A 17,243-nucleotide genomic window follows, 5' to 3' on the forward strand; every position below is an offset into this window, starting at 1 on the left:
ATGATCCGTTCGCAAATTGCAGTCTGTTCCCACCTCTAAGTCTGAACGAGCGAGCAAAACATACGCTCGTTTATTTGATAAAAACGCCCCCTGGCCGCACGCACCATACGTCATGTCCGCTATTTATTAGATTAATCGAGTACATCGTACAGCGTATGAACTGCTCGCTATTCTTGTGGTTGGTGTTTTCAACCGCTATTTTGCGAGCAGTTCTGAGTTAAAAAAAACCAAGTGACGTGGTCAATGACGCTGCTGTATTAATTATGCACTCCCTTAAAACGCCCGTTTTGACCTTTAAGCACGCCTGCGTTCGGATCTCCACTCCCCGTTTTCAAGCACCTTCCCCTGTTACCACCCACATACGCCTCATTCTGTCACTCAAAATAGCAGGCCCTCGCTATATTGCGTACCAACGATTTTCGGCCGCACTGACTGGTTCGCGCATGCGTACTAAAAACCGTACGCATGCGCATATGTGCGAACATCGCTCGGAACGAGCGTACTGCCGCTAGCGAGTGGCTCTGAATGAGGGCCTATGTGTCTAGTTTGGTACCTTGTTGATTAGTATATATGTAGTTCTTATTTACATGTAATTTATTTATTTGTGTAGGTTATATTGCCATGACAGTCTGCTTCTTTCTGCATTCTGCAGTGGAACGTATATCCAAAAGTACACTGTTGAACAAGGATTAATTACCTATATGTAGGTAGTCTAATTCTTATATCTTTATTTCCTTGGTTATAAGTTATTCTTTGTTTTATTTATTAGTTATCTTGTGGTTATAGTTATCGTGATCAATGGTTCCCATCCCAGTCTGTGTTCCACAGCTGAATGCATATCTGGTTTGCACTTTAGTTCTGGCACTTCTGGTTTGGCTGGGTGCATTTTCAGGTGATTTTTGAGGTGGCTTCATCTGGGTTTTGGGTATAGAATTATAGAGAATTTTGTAGCATCACAAGGGTCCATGCCAGGACTGAAACGTTGATTCTTGTGATGCCTGGTTGCCAATAAATAAGAATTTGTTAACTACAAGACTGGTAAGTGTACCCCTGCTCTTTTTTTATCCCTATGGGGCACATATAATAAAGATCATATTTTAGAACCGATAATACAATTTCTTATCTGCTGAATTTACTAAAAACACATTCAGGGGGGCTCTGATAGGATCCTGTCCCTATGATGTGTTAAAGGTGAAGTGATAGCTAATGTAACTTCTCCTTTGAGACCCTGTCACACTATTGCACATGCATGGTCTACTGACATCTTATATGCAAGTAACCATTGCCATCCTATGGATCCCTCTCCCAGTAAACTTTGCCTTATGTAGCCCATAGGCTGAAATTTCTAACTGGAGCCAGCTCTTGGTAAATTTGGCAATTAAGCAAGCCCCGCTTTTGGGGGACCTCAGCAGATACCTGAAATATCTACTGTGGTACTGTTAGGATCTGCGGTTAGAAGATCATCTTGGTTGCAGTTCCCAGTCTTTGTTGCTACTGGGACACTGCATTTTATCCTGTCTTGTCTGTGTTTAGCTCATAGCCTGACATTCCTGTCTGTCTCATCTGTTCATTAATTACTGTCTGTCTGTGTGCAGTATCAGCTGCACACTAGTAAATTGTCTTGTCTGTGTGCACAGGCCAGGTGCACACTAGTCTGTCATTAGGGAGGTTTGCAGAGCTTGCTCTGATTGGACCCTGTATCTGTTAAATTTACAGCCAGCCCTTCACTCCATGCCGGTGATAGAGTATTCATGTTTCCAGTTCTGGCTTAGTCTCCTGTCACCCAGTTGAGCTCCAGTTCTCCTATCTATTGTATTGTGTTACTCTGCCATTTGTGTCATCCAGGTGGCATGGTTTGCTTACCTCTCCTTTGCCATTCGTGTCATTCAGTCGGCATGTACAGTACTCTGTGTCCAGAGTATGCAGCCCAGCGTGCGCTGCTTGTGTCAAACTGGCGGCACAGGCCACACTACAACGTCAGCTGCTTATGTCAACTCGGCGGTACAGGCTGTATTATAGCTTCAGCTGCTTGTGTCAACCCGGCGGCACAGGCCACCTTCCAGCGTGTTCAGTGCGCTGTCCGGCGTACCAACACAAGTGACTTTATTATTGTACAGATCTTCCTCTGCCACATCTTGCCAAGTCATACCATCTGAAGCTAGAAAGTTGTGCATGCGCAGAAGGGCTTCAGAGCCCTTGTCCTGGTAGTTAAAATTTGTACAATTGAACAAAACAAAAAAATCCTTATTGTCATTATTTTCTGCAATAATGAGTCTTAATCTTGGGGGGCAGATCAAATAGTTTAATAAATATGCCCCTTAATTAAATTCAAAATGACACACATATCCTCCAATTGCAGGTTCTGGGTGCCTCCCCATTAACCAGGCAAAGTGGATGCCGCACTGGGACAGCACCTACAATTGCTGGGAGACCAAGACAAAGGACGGCTGCGTGTGCTGTTGGATCTGCCGGATAGACGTGCAGTGTCCCAGCTGTCAGTTGTCAATCAATCGGTGCACTTGCACCTCATTGGTTCAGGATCTTTTATCAGTCTGTCTGATAAAAGATAAAACAGCATCACGTCATCGGTGATATTATACACTTTGTCTATGGCCTAGTTGCATCCGTGGCATTCATTTCTCAGTGGCGACTACCATTTCTGTATACAATCATCTACGCCTGCCACTCAACCTGCCATACCATCATCTGCAGCACTGCCTGAGGCCTAGCTACCTTCTCCACCTAGGTTACATCTCGGCCCTCAAGGCCACATCTCAGCACCTGTGTTCTAATTCAACCCACAAGGCCGCACCTTGGCATCAGTGTTGCACCATGACCCTCAAGGTCACATCGCTGCCATTTTAGTCACACCTCGGCCCTCAAGGCCGCATCTCGGCACCAGTGTCTTACTCCGATCCTCAAGGCTGCACCTCAACCCTTAAAGTTGCACTCTGGCATCAGTGTGGCACCATTACCCTCAAGGTTGCACCGCAGACATCTTAGTCCCATCTTGGCCCTCAAAAAAACAAAAATCAACCTAAGCGCTTAAATGACACTAGTAGTGTCTATAGCTGCAGCAGTTAAAAAAAAGGGAAATTGCAACCCCACATGAAATGAAGATGGACAAAAAACTGCGCTAGTGTATAGACAGATGATAAATAAGATATATACCAAAAATCAATCAGGTAGAGTGTGGAATGGTAGATATAGTAAATGGTGGATAAATAGTGGAGGCTATATAAACCACAAACCTCTAGGCAATGAAGTAAAGATCAAACATATTATTTAATATTACATAAAAAAATTAAATACATAAAAAATATACATAAGACAATAAAAACCACATTATCCGCAGCAAAAATATATACTGGATAAATATGCTGATGCAAAAATTGAAATGGATCATAAAAATGAAAAAGTTAAATGACCATCGTAATATGGAACGAATCCGATTGTATCAAGTGGCAATGTTAGTCACGCTAGTTAGTAAATAGCGTTATCTAGCAACATTGTAACTGCAAACCTGCAATAAAATATCCTTTTCAGTATTCACAGTAGTATGTTAGCTGGAATTTATATTGAACAGAATGTTCTTTGCAAAGTTCAGAGTTTTCACCCTGTTGGGTGCACAGTTATAGGAGGGATATGATACTGACCGGCTTCAAGCTCTCAAACGGCTGTTGGTTAAAAACGTGACTTTCTATCCAATAATGGGATGAATAATTTTGCTGGAGAGAGAAACACGGCCTCCGTGCCTCACAGTGATAGAGTGTCAGGTGGTATGGCTCTCTATCCGGCTGGACAGTGATGATAGCCTGCCGGTGGGTAAGGCCAAGGTGAGCAAGGGGTGTAGATGGATAAATGTGCGCTGGCGCGTCTTTCCAATCCTCTGCACCAGACACTTGTTAGAACTTCCCACACCAAATGGTACTGCGAGCACTGGTAAAATATGCAGGAGCTCGTTACAAGGCAGATTAAAGGCAGTCAATACAGACAGCTACGCGTTTCATCCAGACTCGGGACTTTTTCAAGCTGATCAGCAGGATTGCTGTATAATCTCAGAGAAAAAGAAAGAATAGCTATATGCTGCACAAATCTCATTTATATTTGAAATCGTAAAATTTTACTTTTATTAGTTTTAAATAAAACAAATAATTCTAAAGGTATGGTGAAATATTTAGTATTTTCAAGACATTTATTTAAAAAACCAAGGTTTGTGCATTCAATAAAACAGAGATTGAGACTTTGGACCTCATTCAGAGCCGGTCGCACAGAGCGTGCGGTCAGTCTGAATGAGGGGAGGACCTCTTGAATTTTCAAGACGTCCTCCTTTGCGGTGGTAAGGCTGCGGGTTAACACCCACAGCCTTACGACCGCCTAAATCAGTGAATATAGGCATCAGAGATCGAGTGTAGAAAACACTCCTATCCATAAGAAGGCAGTTATAGACAATTACTCTTGGAGGTTATATCATAGACTAGTGTGGTTGCTTTTTCTTTTTTTATTCTGTACAGCAGGATTGCTGTGTAAGCCCCTACTGTGCTGAGTTTTAAGACCACCTAAGTACCGGTGAGTGTGTCCAGCTCTAAGGGAACAGTGAGTATCTGCTATTGGTTGAAGTCCTCGCCAGCCTGACTCTAGGGGTCTTACAGGGTGGTTCCTAGCTGATTGTAACACATGCTCTTCATCCTTGATGTTGCAATTAAAGCACTGATAATAACAGTTTTCATAATTTGTCTTTGAAAATAGGCAGTCTTGTAGAACACTCTCATTCTTGTCTATTTTATCAATTATTCTTTTGCAGAGGAGTGATGAAGGGAAAAATATGAAAATAAGGAAATGTTGGTACAATATATTGTCTATCAAATTCTCTCTGATTATCTTATACCACTAAAAAATGTTGACACATTGTTTTTATGGTATTTATGCCCTAACCCTAACTGTACCCTAACCCTAACTGCAGCCTAATCCTAACCCTATAACCCTAACCCTATTACTAAACCTAACCCTAACTGACTTGAGCATATTGCTGTTATCCCCTTTTCCCTATTTTTGGGCTTTTGTTGATATTATTTAGTTTTAACCTTGTTACTGGTTTCTGTCATATTAGACATGGGATGCGGTCAATATCCCGACACTTGACAGATTCCCGGTGCAGGCATCCTGAACGCCACAATCCCGAAGGAAAGTGAGTGTTAGCTTTAGGGTTCAGGTTAGACACTGGGGGGCAGGGTTAGGTTTAGGGTGCGGGAAGGGGGAGGTTAGGTTTCGGCACTAGGGGGGGAGGTTAGGTTCAGGCACCAGGGAAAGGAGGGTTAGGGTAGGGATAGGTTTACCGGCACTGAGATTTTGATTGCCGGGATCCCGAGCACCAGCATCCCGTACCCATCCCATTAGACATATCTGCATATATGTGCATTCTTGTTAGACACTCTCTAAATCTGCAGGAATTATTTTAATTTCTTTCAGTATATTAGTTTATGCAATATGGACACCCATTGTGTATATTTACAACAGATTAGGTACAGTTATACCCCAGTGTGCTAGATTATTGGGACATGAATCAGAGCTTGGACACCTCAAATCCATGCTGCTAAGGGTATAAACATTTCCTTAATGACCTATTTGAGAGCCTGTACAGTATTATCGCAGCCTAGAACTAATCCTATCCCTAAAATGTAGTGTCTACATTCACAATGTCAACATAATGTCCATGTTGACATTGTGAGTGCTGACATTTTTACTGTTAACATTTCGACCGTGTACACATGTCAACATAATGACTACATTCCCTTATAAGGACATAGAATGAAGTTCTCATAGACAATATAAAGCCAGTATGATGTATTCTTAAAAATGTAAAGCTTAGATGGATATATGTTCTCCCCACAGAAGGGGTACTGGCAAAATCCCCCAGTAATTACAAACAATTGAATATTTTTATCTTAATGCTTTAAGCATAGCTTGTTTTTCTTAATAAATGACTGGGTAAATGTGACACTGACAGCTTATTTGCCAATGATATATATGTGTTCACGATGAGTGTTATTTTTCATAGTACTGGAACACTAGGCTACTGAAAACTGTTTAGGCTGCCTTCGAAAAATAAAAAAGGGAACAATTTATGTTCCAGTACATACATTAATCATTTCTCTGAATACAGCTAGTAATGAGAGCTTCCAAAATACCTCATTTGCTGATATAAACTAGCTGTACAAATTCCTCCCCCCCCACTGACCAGTGCTTCCAGCTTTACAGGATGGCCTTATGGGACTTGGTGTGTGCACTTACCATATGTTTTACTGCGTGAAGAAATCTGCAAGAGTTGGTGCATTCTTGTTACCTGAAATAGAAAGGTAACACTGCGTCCTTCCCCTTCAGTGTGATGACTAAATAAATTAATACAGGTTGTGAAATGATATAAACACACTATTAATTCCAAAAATGTGGGTGAAGTGAGTATAATGAATCAGGGTATAAATGTTACAGCAAACTTGTGTTCTCATGTAAACATTGTATACACAGTTAGTTGTGATGGTAATCCTGTAAAAAAGTCTTAGTGTACACTACTACCCAATTCGATAATATGAGATAACATTGGTGGGTGGTAGGTAAAGTTATGCTTAATAAAAGTCTCTCTGTCTAACACCTGTGTGTTCAAGTCTGTCCGTGTGAGGTACCTTCACTTCCTTAGTTGAGCGGCGTCCCGCTTTCCTTGGTGTTGTGGTGTACCTTTTCTTTCTTTGATGTTGGTTCTGGTGGGGAGCGGGAGGGCCTGGTGGATTCAGCCCGGTCGTATGGTACACCTAACTCATGTGGCTACCTCTACCACTGTGGTGCTCCCTGCGGATCACCTTGTTAAGGTTCACCTTGGGACATCTAGCTGTGGAGGTGCCTGGCTCTGGATGTCATGACCTCCCTCCGCTCCCTATTAGGGGTCCGTGGTTGGTCTCTAACTCCGGCCCGAGCGGTGCACCCACCGTTTGTTCCTGATCGCTACTGGATCCTGGTCACATGACAGCGAGCCCTGTCTCGCAAGTCCTAGCTTCTTCGATGCTGCGCTGAACACAGCTGATGGTTTTTAATAGATATGAGGTAGCATTGCTCTGTTGGGTAAGTATCAATGTCTAAACATGTTTCGGCTCTTGGGCCTTTGTTATGTTAGGTAGGGATGATTACCTAGGAGCCTAGTCCAGCACAGTCTTGAAGGCAGGAATGTAAATAGTCCCGGAGTTGTATGACAGCCTTGAGGACTGGTAATAGGCTAGATGCAGCCTTTGGGCCGAGGTGCAGCCTTTGGGCTGAGTAGTTTTATCTGGATACGGCCTTTGGGCTGTGATGCAGCCTTTGGGATGAGATGTAGCCTTTGGGCTGTGTAGCAGCCTTGAGGGCTGGTAGTCTTAGCTGATGCAGCCTTTGGGCCGTGATGCAGCCTACGGGCTGAGATGCAGCCTTTGGACTGGGTAGCAGCCTTGAGGGCTGGTGATCTTGGCAGGATGCGGCCTTTGGGCCATGATGCAGCCCTTAGGCCGTGTAGCAGCCTTGAGGGCTGGTGATCTTGGCAGGATGCGGCCTTAGGGCAGTGATGCAGCCCTTTGGCTGTGTAGCAGCCTTGAGGGCTGGTGATCTTGACAGGATGCGGCCTTTGGGCCGTGATGCAGCCATAGGGTGTGTAGCAGCATTGGGGGCTGGTGATCTTGGCAGGATGACGCTGGGGTGCGCCAAGTGCCGCTGGAATGACACTGGTGGTGATACACAGAACAGCGTACCCTGGGTACTGGGATTTGCGCACTTCGGACGCTGAAGTGCAGCCTATGTCGCCGAGTTGACACTGGTGCTGGTACACTTTATTCTGGAATGCACGCCATGCCGCCAAGATGACACAAGCGGCAACAGCAGATGATATGCAGATTGGGCCACCTGGGTGGATCAAACGGTAGTGAGGAAACAGCAGTACTGGACTTTGGAACTTAGACAGATCAACAGGAGACTAGATGTCACTGGAACACAATAAAGGCTATCACTGGCATGGAGTGAAGGGCTGGCTGGATTATAACAGGAACAGGGCCTAACCAGAGCAAGTCTCCCTAATGACAGACTATTGTGCAGCTGGGCTGTGCACAGACAGGAGAATCAATCAGTGTGCACCTGATACTGCACACAGACAGGCAGTAATTAGTGCAGAGCCTCAGTAGTAACTAAGGATAGAACTGCAAACAATATGCTGCAACCACAGATCCAAACAGGAGGAAGGAGGAGAATTCAGCGAACGCTTGCCTGGCATTCACGCCGCACAGCATTGGCAGCACGGCAGCTTGTGACAGCCTTCCTCTGGGGATGTGTTACCTGACTTTAATTTTGAATTTCTTTAATGAAGGCTTCTGCATGTGATGCTAATCTGCTTAGCAGGGGAGTATTAGTTCCTTAGGGGGCCCATGTGCAGCAGGCCCCCTCCTCTGATCAGCTCCTCCTCCAAGCCCCTTAACTTAATTTGTGCTGGCAAGCAGGCTCCTTCTCCTCCAAGGCACCATCTTCCCAGTGATATTGAGGAAGATGTCACATGCATACAAGAAAGCAAAGGCTATTAGAGTCTTTGCTTTCCTAAAGATGTTACTGGGAAAATGGTGCCACAGAGAAGGAGGGACCTGCTTTCTGGCATCAGGAAAGTATGGTAAGTATACTATGGGAGCCAGGGCCGGCGCTACCATTAGGCAGCTGACCACTAGAGGTCGCCACTGAATCAGCCAACCACAAACATGAAGAATGTCTCTGATCGAGGCATCCTTCATCCACATCATGTTGCTGGAAACTGCTGGTGTTAGCAGGTGCAGTCACTGCTCTTCCCTGCTCTCTGTCTTGCTAGTAACATAGGCTCCCTGCCAGGCACAGAGTAGCTCCGCCCCCTAATAGAGACAGACTGAGACGAGGAGCTGGCCTGTGCTGGGATGAGTGCTGCAGCTTCACACTGGAGAGTGACACATTGGTGGTAAGTGCCTTGTGCCTGTGTCAGAAATGTAAACTGACACCTGCAATTTACTTTTATTTATTTATGTTTTGCAAACACATCTGTGCCACTCCCTCCCTGCTGCTGCTGGGGGTTATCTATCTCTCCCATGGCTATCCCATGTCTGTCTGTTTCATGTCTCTCTCATGTCTATATATCCCATGTGTGTCTGTCTCATGTCTATCTGTATGTCTTTCATGTCTCTCTCAGCCAATGGCTGTCTGTCCCATGTCTCTCTCATTTCCGTTCTTTCCCATGTCTCTCTCATGTCTGTCTCATGTCTCTCATGTCTGTCTGTCCCATGTCTGTCTGTCCATCCATCCGATATCTATCTATCCCATATTTTTCTATCTATCTTTGCACTGGCTTTTCAATTTAGCTGCAATTTGAGTTTTTTGAGTCTGCATACATATTTTTTCCGCAGATGCAGTCTGACTTGTGATAGTGAGCTATCAGGGAGCAGGAGGAGATATGTATGTGAGGGGCTGGGTGGAGGGTTTGGTGGAAGCAGGGGTGGCATAGTGAACCTTTGCCTAGGCTGCCTTAAAACCTTGCACCAGACCCTGATGGAAGCAGTGTGTGCAGTACGGGGCCCCACTGGACCCAGGGGCCCATATGCACCACACACCCTGCTGCCATTATAATACACCTATGCTCCTTGACCTATTATAAATGTGCTTTGGAGTGATATTTGGTATATTTGGTGAATTATGTTTTTTTGATTTGTGCTAATTTTTACCAGAAAATTCCCAAAGCTCAAATCTAAAAGTAAAAAAACAAAACACAGTAACATGTAAAGTAAATGTGCACTTTAAACATATTGTCATGGAAAAGAAGAGAATGGCCGAAATGTCCAAAGGGCACCATGCCACTCTCCAAGTATGCATGCGCTTCCCCACAGGGCCACAACAATAACTGTTCCAGAAAGTGGTGCTGGGCACACAGAAAACCACAATGATGCTGAGAGGTGCCCAGTTTCTTACATATTACTCAGGAGGCACTGGTACCAAGAGTCATCCTCTAATTTCATTGGGTCACCATTTGCACCTTCCAAGTGCACTTTTCCTGGAAGCACATTTTTAACAATGTAATACAAATGTTCAAATAGACAAAAGTGACACGTGTATAAAAGACTGAACCTGATGTCCCTTTACTCTCAGGATTATTTAAAACATAAATGGATATAAATAGGGAAGCAGACATGTAGATAACCTGTAACCAGCAGGATTTCTTTGTGCTCATTTCATAAGGCCTCTCACAGACAGGCCCTCATTCAGAGGCGGTCGTTAGATGCAAGTGGTCGCACTGAATCAGGGCGGCCGCTTGCATCCTGAACGACCGCCTCCTTGTCGATCGTTAACGACCGACCAGGTTGATGGTCGTGATGGTGATCACCATCGTGACCATCGGGGCTTACGACCAAACCTTAAGGTTTGGTCTGGGCGCTCGTAAGCTCCTGGGAGCTTTCTGCTCTGATGGAGCAGGAAGCTCCCCACTGACATCACTGATGATGGTGATGATGTCAGTGCGGCAGCCCACAAAACGGTAGGCGTTGTAAAGGAACGCCTCAGTTTTGGAAACCACCCCCACGGCCTGCCTACCAAACGGGGCTGGCTGTCGATCAACATCGACAGCCGCCCCTTTGGTAACGAGCTCCGGAGCAACAGAGTTTCTCTGTCCTCTCTTGTGCAGCTCCTGATCAGTGACTGAAAGACTGTTGGGACTAGATGCACTGTCGTATAGCAGGGGTCTCAAAATTAACTTTTATGTATGTATATTTTATACTTATGAAAAAATATTGTTTAAACAGATATAAAATCTCATATATTCAATATATACAAAAATAGATTTGCCTAAGAATGTAATAAGGTGACCTTATGTTACTAGAAACCTCTTATACAGTAAGGTAGGAAAAGCAAAGAGGAAAGTATATATGTTGCATATATATCCATCTATATATATATTATATATATATATATATATATATACTCTATATACTGTGTGTATATATATATATATATATATATATATATACACACACACACACATACACGCACGCACAATTAGCGGCGATAAGAAATTATACTTATCAGGACTAGAACCTGATAATTAATAAATATGGATCTTTCCCAGTGTCTCCCCTGGCACGCGGGTCATATGACGCATGCGCAGAGGTACTTCTAAGTCATAAACTCTATCGCAAAGGTCAGCTCTTTTCGGGAGAGCTATCCTTTGCGATTTTAACCGCAATTGTTCAAGCATATGGCGTTACTAAACACCGCTATGATTGCGATGAGTGGTGGGATGCTTAATGCATCCCGCCCCAAGTGTCATGCACTTTAAGGGTCATCATGATACCTATTTGCAGACCAAGGCCCCCATTTATTAATGATCACAATTGCAATGCGATCTGTGCATGACAGTACTGCCCATGATCGCATTGCAAACTGTGATCACAGCACCGGGATGTACCATCCGGCACATGCAGGGACGGGATCCGAAAGGAGCCCATCCCTGCAATGTGCCCGGAGCGCTACAGAGGCTGCTGCGCATGCGCAGTCCCACTGACTGCACATGCATAGCCACCATTGCCGGCGGAGGGTCCTGGAGGAACCCTCCGCCAGCTAATTATGCGCGGTGTAGCCCATAGGCTACAGCAGCTATCGCCATCTTCAGGTGACATTAGCTGCGGGAGCCAATATCCGAATGTTGGTAAATTTGGCAGCATGGGGGATGCAGCTGCCAGTAGGAATTCGGAAACTATATGCGGTTAACTCCCGAAAACATGTGTTTTCAGGGATATAGCCGCAAATATAGAATGATAAATGGGCACTTGGACAACAGTGCTTTGATGTGACTGATAAAATGTAGACAAGTGATTCACACATGGCAATAATGACAGCTCTCTTCCCCCTCACACACATACAGCACTCCAACCATACAGTTCCCCCCTCACACAGATCTTGACCCCTCATACAGACACTCTCTCCCCACTCACTCAGATCCCCCCCAGACAGCTCTTTACTCCCCTCCCTTAGCTCCCCCCTCACACACACACAGCGCTTAACCCATACATAGATTCCCCCCAATAACACAGATCACTTCCCTCTGTACACAGATGTCCCCTCCAGACCTCCTGAATCATCTGCTGAAAATGCACGTAGTCATAGGGAACATTGGGCCTGATTCAGACCCACTCGCAAGCGGCTGTCCGCTCGCAAGTGGGTCGATGGTGTGCACTGCGCATGCGCACGACGGCAGGAGCTCCGTCGTGCGCATGCACCAGACGCGACGAGCGAAGGACTTTCCTTCGCTCGTTGTGTCTGATCAAAGGGGGCGTGCTGTCGATGTTGATTGACAGCACGCCCCCTTTGGTGGGCGTGCCGGGGGCGTGCCTCCCAGACGGAGGCGTTCCCAAGGGAACGCCTACCATCAGAAGCTGGCCCACTGACATCACTAGTGATGTCAGTGGGAGTGATTTTGGCTCTGATAGAGCCAAAATCACTCCGGGCCTTGCGGTTGAGAAACTCAACCGCAGGCTCCGGCTCGCAGTGGCGATGGTCGCGATGGTCAAGACCATCGTGGCCATCAACCTGCACGCTCGTATAGGCTGTGGGTGGTGACCCACAGCTATACGAGCGTTCAGGAGGACGCTCCATAATTATGGAGGACGGCCCTCATTCAGAGCGTGCGCTCTGCTCAGAGCGTCCGGCTCTGAATGAGGGCCATTGTGTCTTATAACCAGTAATGTAGTGAAATGGCACTGTGAATGTATATATCTCTGATTTCTTTTGTTTTTCTATAACTACATAATGAGGGTAAGGTGCGATCAGGGAGATTGCTACAATTTCAGGGTGTCAAGAATTAAGGTTTTGTTTGTGTTGGCACAGGGACGGGGACCACTTGGCAGTATTGATGGAGCTGACATGATTAATGACTATGTACCATATGTGGTGCTTGAACTGTATGTGATTAGGGAAGTCCTTTATAAGTATGACCGGACAGGAAGTGGAAGATGACCAAACTGGGAGCGGTATTGGAGCCAGACTGCAACTGGCAGATGACCGGACTGGGACCAAAATCAGAGCCAGACTGGGACCGGGAGATGACCGTACTGGGAAAGATAGTGCTGTATGTCGGGCTGGGACTAGTTAGACAATATGGATGCTGGGCTGAGACCGACTAAGGTACCGGGCTGTTACCAGTTAGACAATATGGATGCCAGACTGGCACTGGCAATGCCTCTGACTGGGCTGGGACCGGTAATGCATAACACTGGAGCTGGGTCTAATAGTACTGCTGGGAAGATTAGAACAGATGACTGAAAAAAACACAGAAACTGGTGTTGCTGGGAACAATAGTGCTGCAGCACAGGTCAACACTGGAAGCAGGATGAACCAGGCTAGGACTGGTATTGCTGGGAACAGTAGTGCTACAGAGCAGGTGAATGTTGGAAGCAGGATAAACCAGGCTGGGGTTGGTATTGCAGGGAGCAGGTCAGAGCAGGAAGCAGGATTAACCAGGCTGGAGCTGGTATAAGACACACTGCAGATCTGAAATGTAGCAGACTATAGCACCAGGTGATTAGATTAGATAAACATCCACAGGTGGAAAGCTCAATTAGTAGTGAGTCTTACAGAAACACTATGATGTAGATACTGGAGCAGAACTGTAGAATGGAATCCGAGCAATGTTGGAACAAACTATGTTTTACTGTAACTCGGGAAGCTGAAGGTTACAGCAGCGATGATACCGGAAAGCACTGAGTAGCTGCATATAGCAGAGAGAAATCCATCAGTACTTACACACAAGGAACACAGAGGAAAGACTACAGATTAGCTGCAGACCAGGACATCAGCAATGTGACTTGTTGATCTGGCAATGTGCTGGTGAACTGAAAGGGTTTAAATAGGCTGTCCTTGAAGCAGATAGGCTGCAGTGATCATGTGGAATAATGCATAATCCAGATAGGTGCAGTAGTGATCACATGATGAGAGTCAAGATGACTGTGCCCATACTGAGCTGGGCCTAGTTACACAGCCAAACTGGAAACAGAGGCATTGCAGGAAATGACATGCACAAGGATATCCAGGCAACAAGGCATGCACATAGGACCACAGGACAAGCCAGGATGCCACATGAACAAGGTAATCTGATCCAGAGGAGCGGGCAGTGACACAGGAAGTCTCTCTGACAATCAGGGAGCGTTGGCTAGTATGCCTTACTTATTTTACAGTTTAAGGAGATCTTAGAAACACCTATAATCTGTTATGATCTCTTTAAATTTAGTTTTCAGCATCTGGGACTAATTGGGAGATGTATCATACCTATAGAATTGAGAAGTAAACAAGTGGGGAAGTTGCCTATAGCAACCAATAAGTTTCTACTTATCATTTTATAGACTGTGCTAAATAAATGCTAGCCAGGTGCTGATTCGCTGCTATGGGCAATTTCTCCACTTGTACACTTCTACACTCTTTGGAGTGTTTAATACATTTCCTTCTAAAACACCAGAAACCAGCAGGAAAAATGTTTATTTACTATAACCTGTTACATAACCAAGTTTGTGACAGATGAGTTTATATATTTCCTGTGACTGGCCTCAAGAGGGTCACAGGTGAAGTCAATGTAATAATCAGAACCTAGAATGATCTCAGAAAAACATCAAGCTACTGTTTATCCCAGAATCAATGGCTGGTGATGAGAATGCTAATACACAAGAGGCACATTCAAAACATACTTGAATATCAGGGAGACTCCCAGAGACAGTGGTGATTTCCCGGGCTCCCTGAAGAGTCTAGCAATCTCCCTGAGGCCGGGTTGGGTGGGCTCAATACAGTGATCATGTCATCACTCTCCACCCACCATGGACGAAACACTGGGGAGAAGAATAAGTGGGTTGTGTGCTACAAGAAAATAGGCCCCTCTCTCCAGCACATTGATGGCTACATGTTGGCTGTGTACCCAATGATATGATGAATTATAAGTGATTTGTGCCCAAGAAAGTGTGTTGATTCACTGGAGATGTGTGCTCCATTACAGGAGATCAGTGCCCAAGATTGTGTACTGCATTACATGGGATTTGTGTTAAATTGCAGGAACCTGGTGGAAATGAGAGAGTTAGAGGGGGTAATTTAAAATGCTAGAAATAAATAGTAGTGTGCAGCTTATTTTGAATATACAATCATGCCTATGGTAACATTTCTCAGGATAGTGGGTACATGGGTTAAACAGTAGCCTTGGCCATCTGTGCATGCTCTTTTTGACCATTGCAGATGGCACAGTTTGCCTTTCAGTAAACTTAACATGTTTAATCTGTTAGAATATATCTATACTTGCCTACTATTGAAAAAGCATTTCTGGGAGATTGTGATAGCAGCACCTAGAAGTGGCGGTAAAGTGGGCGTGTACTGCTACATCTGAGAGGCGTCATATTACTGACTTACATCCAAATGTAAACAAGCCTAAGGGCAGCTAGTAAGAGCTACTTGTTGATGAAAACAGACTGATACTTTTCAGAAAATGCATGTAGCCATAGGGTAATTATGTAATTAATGTAAGGAAATTATACTAATGATCCCATTTGAATGTATACATCTCTGTTTCTTTAATATAACAGCTTCATAATGGGAGTAAGGTGCAATCAGGGAGAATGCTAGACTTTTCAAGGAGACAGGGAGATTGGTACTATTTCAGGGAGTCTCCCTAATAATGAGGGAGAGTTGGCAAATATGAATATATCTATCTAATTTAATGCACTAAGAGGCGCCCTCTGTTGATTGATGTTCTTCATGCCCATGAGGATTTAGCTAATTGTGGGGAAATTGTAGACACTTTTTTGGATTTAAACAGGATTATTTTGGATAGAGTCTGATAATAGATCTGCGTTGGAGGATCTCTACCTGACTAATACTAACAGGCATCCTTGTGCGACATATTGTGGACCTCTATTGTATGTAATGTGATGCGCATCGTATATTATTGTTTATAGCAAATAATTAATATGTATTTAAAACACCTCTTGTGGTATATGTGTAACATAACAAATAGGTTTTAATATTTTAACAGACAATTATTATATGCAGTTGTTATAAGGTACAACTAGAATGACTTATTATTATCACAGTATTTAAATTTTAGATTTTTAGATTAACCCCTCCCTTACATGCATCTGTGATCGTCCAATAAATTAATTCTGAGCAACATTCATTCTTTGTACCACTGTTCTGTGAGGCATGTATGGGACCAGTAGCTGGAGAGGATGCTGCTTCTTGTACTGCCATACTGGAGGATCATGGGGTGCCTCCAGATAAATTGGGTCTCATTAATAAACATATGAAATGAATATATGACCCAAAGTGGTGTTATTATTATGTAGTGTAGGACCATCTGAGCAGAGATACCTTGACGTGGCTGGTTTCTTAGCATATATTTGCAAATGTTTGTAACTGAGTCCTCTGCATTTTATTATTAAGTAGGATGCATGTCTCTTATGTTGTCCATTACAGAGTGCTGGGGGAATTTCTGTCTTACCTGTTCTTGTCTAGGTTCACCCATCCCTTACACGCACCTATGATGGGCCAATAAATTGATACTGTGCAACTTCCATTCTGTGTATGATTGAATTTAATTTAGTCAGACAAAGAGAGAGAGTACAGTATAAAAATCATGCGATAGACATATTTAATTTGTTCAGAGACTATTTTGTTTCAACTGAGGAATAATTATCCTTGCAGAGTAGAATGATTATAAAATGATGTTACCTATGAGTGTTGCCAACTAGTCTACATTTCTTTCCCCCATTTTAGTCTATTGATATTGTGAATGTCTTGTTGATGTATAGTGTACAACTGTTTTTCTTTTACCATCTGTTTGTTTGTGCTTCAATAAATTCAAATAAATAAGTTATGTTTCTATTGTGTAGTTTGTTTTTTTGTTACAGGATCACATGGCGGCTTTGTTATTTGAATATTTGTTTTCTGTAATTTGAATGATTGTTAAATAAAAAGCAAAAATTGCAGGTTTAAAGACATCTTGTAATTAAAATACAATAACAGTTATAAATAAGTTATTTTATTCACATATTTCTGTAGACATATTGGCCCTGAATTAGATTTGTACACAAGTGCATTTGCAGGACGTACAATAATTATTTGTCTTATTCTAAATGTTCACTTAGTATATGCAGTTATGGCATTTGGGCTGTATTTTTAGCAGCACAAACCCAAGCTTGTGGCTT

This window comes from Taudactylus pleione, unplaced genomic scaffold, assembly GCF_031769625.1.
Source record: "Taudactylus pleione unplaced genomic scaffold, aTauple2 ptg000391l, whole genome shotgun sequence".
In the NCBI taxonomy this organism is placed as follows: Eukaryota; Metazoa; Chordata; class Amphibia; order Anura; family Myobatrachidae; genus Taudactylus; species Taudactylus pleione.